The following is a 4,203-nucleotide window of genomic DNA, read 5'->3' as shown; positions in this document are numbered from 1 at the left end:
CCAGTGTAAACAGACCCCCCTCGGCCACACCAGGCTGGGGCCGCCAGCCGACCAGCCGACCCGGCACAAAGCACCTGCGCGGGCCCAGAGACTATGGCGTGTCACTTCGATCTGGGAGACAGGACACCCCACCCAGGCTTGTGATTTCTAAGCTGAGAGACAGCCCGCTAAAGGGGGCCGGTCAGTTTTGGGTCCTGGCACATGGTCCCAATTCACTGAAACGGCACTGTCGCGCCTCTGCAAGAAGCACCAGAGAAAGTCACGAGGACGAACCAGGAGACCAGAAACCTCGGGGAGCCGCCAGACTTTGCAGACAGGAACCCAAAAGCCTGCCCAGCGGCTGCAAGCTGCAGTCAAGTCCCCAGCGGGTAGCCACCCTCCCGGGAGGGACTGTTACACACCCAAGGACCCTCACCCCTGGGACTTTGCCAGGGCCACAGCCCCGCCTCAGTGGCAGCTCTCTCGAGGTGAGTGACTGTGCGGAAAACCTCTAAACTGTGAAAGCAGCAGTCTCAGCCAGAGATAGGATACGTGGTGGGGGAAACAAAGGCAAGAGAGATGTAGTTCACATTCCCTCACAGCCTGCAGCCCGCTGGTGGACGGCACACACCTGCAGCAGGCAACGCCGCTTTACATGCTTGTGGCCGCCTCCTGCTTACGCGTCCGTAAAAACTTAAAGCAACCTTATCCTGGCAAGAGCTTCAGGGTCCTGTGAGACCCCGCCTACAGCATCTGGAAATTCCTCGAAAACTAACCTTATCTCTACCCCCTGCCCCAAACCTAAACATATATCATCAGTCGCTCTTCACAGCCCCGATGCAGCTCTTTCTGCCCACGGGTCCTGTCCCTGTCCTTTCATGAAATCACCTTTCCGCACCAAAGACGTCTCAAGAATTCTCTCTTAGCCACTTGTCATGAACCCCACTTCAGATTCCGTCAATAAGCATATGTCAAAGGGCAACGAGGCAGCCAGCAAGAGCAGGCTGGCTTACGGTGCGGCCCTCAGGGACAGGCTGCGGAGGAAGAGGAACGTGTTGACAAAAGTCTTACCTAGGTGCAAAGCACGTTACTGCCCCAAGGGCTAAAAATCTGCCGTGTCTTTATGAGTTGTGTGGGTCACACGTGGGGCATGCTGACCCAGGTAAATCTCCAAGAAATGCCAGATCAGGCAATCTTAATTAGAGCTAACAAGCAATATGGTTATGAGCTTCAATCAGAAATACAATGGATGAGAGGCACCTGGGTGGATCAGCGGGTTAAGCGTCGGACTCTTGATTTCAGCTCCAGTCATGATCCCAGTGTCATTGGATCGAGTCCAGAGGCAGGCTCCGCAGTGAGCGTGGAGCCTGCTTAGGATTCTGTCTCTGCCCCTTTCCCTTTCTCGCTCAAACAAACAAACAAAAAAAAAAATTAAGAAAAAAGAAAAGCCGGGGCGCCTGGGTGGCTTAGTCGGTTAAGCGTCCGACTTTCGCTTAGGTCATGACNTGACTTTGGCTCAGGTCATATTACAGACTGTGGGTTCGAGCCCTGCATCGGGCTCTGTGCTGACTGCCAGCTCAGAGCCAGGAGCCTGTTTCAGAGTCTGTGTCTGCCTCTCTCTCTGACCCTCCCCTGCTCGTGCTGTCTCTCTCTCTCAGAAATAAATTAAAAAAAAAACAAAAAAAAACATTAAAACGGATTCTGTGTCTCCCTCTCTTTCTGACCCTCCCCTGCTCATGCTGTCTCTGTCTCTCTCCTAGAAATAAATAAAACATTAAAAAATAAAAAAAAAGAAAAAAGAAAAGCCAAAAAAGACACAAAGAAACACAGTGGAAGAAAGTCCAGTTTTTTCTCATCAAAAAGTCCTGCTTAGGTTGGGAGACATTCCACGTTTTCTTAAGTTTGGAATAAAATCTACCCACTTGTACATGGGGTCTTTGTGTCATTCCCACTTCAGACACCAATCTAGACCATTGTCACCAGGATGGTGACATGGTCAAGAGAGCAGGGGACAGAGCAGATCTGCCTGGCCGACGAGCACGCCTTGGGATCATAACAACATTTACATACGTCATCAACACAAGAGAAAAGGCACCAATGAACTGTATCCTGAACGGAAAATGGCGCGTAACCACAGATGCAGTAATGTTTTAAAGTAATGGGTATCGTGAGTAACTTTATGCCAATACATTTGAAAGTGCTGTTGATGTGAACAGATTCCAAGAAAAGAAAATGACCAGAACTAACTCAAGAAAAGACGGAGAGTAATCAGAGCTCCTTCCAGACATGCGTCTGCCCTTGTTTCCTGGACCTTCCTCACAGCATGGCCCCCAACTGCCAGTCGTGGCTCCCTGGAAGAAAGAAACCGAGCCCGCCTCCCGCCCCCAGGCCGGCGGAGACGTCCACCTCTCAGCACTTGCCGAAGAGGGAAACGGAACAGCAAGGAGCAATTGAACATATTGATGAGGTACAAAACGAAAGAGACAGACTCAGTGAACAAGCCACTGAGCCGATTTGGAAAGCAGAATGGAAATGTGACAAACTCCGCCAACCATTTTTTCAGAAGGGGTCGGAATGGATCGCCCAGATCCCAAATTTGGGGGTAATGATGTTTCTCAGCCATCCACAAGTGTGTGCTGCTTGGGGAGGGGACTGAAGGGCACTGCGTTATTTGACAAGAGTTGAAGGACAGAATTCAAAGGTGTTAAATCAGGTTACAGAAGAGATTTTTATTTTGCTGAAAACCCTTACTTTGAAAATAAAGTTCTCTCCAAAGAATGTTATATGAATGAGAGTGGTGACCCAGCTTCCGAGTCCACTGAAATCCAATGGAAATCTGCCAAAACTTTCAAGTCAAATGCAGAGGCGAGCCAGGAGCAAGAGACAGCGTGAGGGACCAGAGGGCTTCGTCACCTGGTTTCCTGACCATTCTGCAGATGAGTTAGGAGACGTCATCCAAGATGCTATTTGGCCAAATCTGTGACAGCGCTACTTGGTTCCCGATCTGGATGATGAAGGAGGAGAAGGAGTGGAAGGAGGAGGAGGAGGAGGAGAAGGTGATGATGATAAAGAAGGACCGGAAGATATTGATGAAGAAGGAGACGAGGAAGAAGGCGAAGAAGACAAAGATGACGATGAGGGGGAGAAAGGAGAGGCCGGAAGAAAAGCTTACACATGCAACACGGATGGATTCCAACCTTCCTTTTCTACTGTCCTCCAGCCCCAGCGAGCGAGCGAGCGAGCGGCCGTCTTTTCTTTTTCCCTCCTCTTGGGCTCTGACTTGTGAAGTCTCTTTTCTCTTCCTTTGTACCATGGTTCTCAAATTATTCTGGGGGGCGGGGAGATCCCTGGAGCAGGGTACGGTGGGAAAAGAATCTGTTTTTCTGTCCCGAATTCATTTTTAGCCCTTCCTGGCTCAACACAAAAGTGTATGGAATCAACACCACCGCGCTCAGTGGGAAAAAAGAAAGCCCTTCTGCTCCCCTCACTCTGCTAGAAGCTGGAGGCTGTGATGGCCTTTGGGGGGGGGGGAATGTAGATACTGGCTTTCCCCTCCTTTCTCTGTATGTTGTGCTCAGAGATTACACTGTATCTCTATGAGAATGTGGACAGTTAGCACTTACCAACATGTATCTGCCTACTGTCTCTTCTTTAAAAAAAAAAAGAAAAGAAAAGAAAAGAAAGAAAGAAACCTTGGAGAACAAGGTCTTAGACAGTCTCCAAAGGGTGGGCTTGATATGCTTGGGTGAGTTAACTGGGCACTTGGACAGCAGGGCTTATTTAATTGTGATGTTTAGTAGACATCCCTGCAGTTGAAGGTGACACTTTTATTTATTTGTTTGTTTTGAAGGAGACAAGGCTCATGGGGAGGGGCAGAGAGAGAGGGAGACAGAGAATCCCAAGCAGGCTCTGCACTGTCAGAACAGAGCCCAACTCAGGGCTCGAACTCAGGAACCGTGAGATCATGACCTGATCTGAAATCAAGAGTCGGATGCTTAACCGACTGAACCATCTAGGCACCCCTGTTCCTGTTTAAATTTAAAATTTTTCTTTTTGTTTCACTGAAAAGGAAAGATAATGCTCAGTTTTAAATGTTAAAATATACAAGTTGCCTTTCTACAATACAAATGTGCACACACGCACACACACAGACACACACACACAGAGAAAAGGCAGAAACCCTAAAAGAGTCATATAATCATAAAATTATTTTTGCCAGTATCC

The 4,203-nt window shown here is 48.9% G+C and overlaps 1 pseudogene; it reads left to right on the top strand.

Annotated features, from left to right (window-relative positions):
- The first annotated feature begins 2,302 nt into the window (after window positions 1-2,302).
- On the top strand, window positions 2,303-3,265 carry LOC144236012 (protein SET-like; annotated as a pseudogene).
- The last annotated feature ends 938 nt before the right edge of the window (window positions 3,266-4,203 follow it).

The sequence above is a fragment of the Crocuta crocuta genome, unplaced genomic scaffold, assembly GCF_008692635.1.
Source record: "Crocuta crocuta isolate KB4526 unplaced genomic scaffold, BGI_CrCroc_1.0 scaffold978, whole genome shotgun sequence".
NCBI classification, from domain to species: Eukaryota; Metazoa; Chordata; class Mammalia; order Carnivora; family Hyaenidae; genus Crocuta; species Crocuta crocuta.
This window is presented reverse-complemented; position numbering and strand designations above follow the sequence as displayed.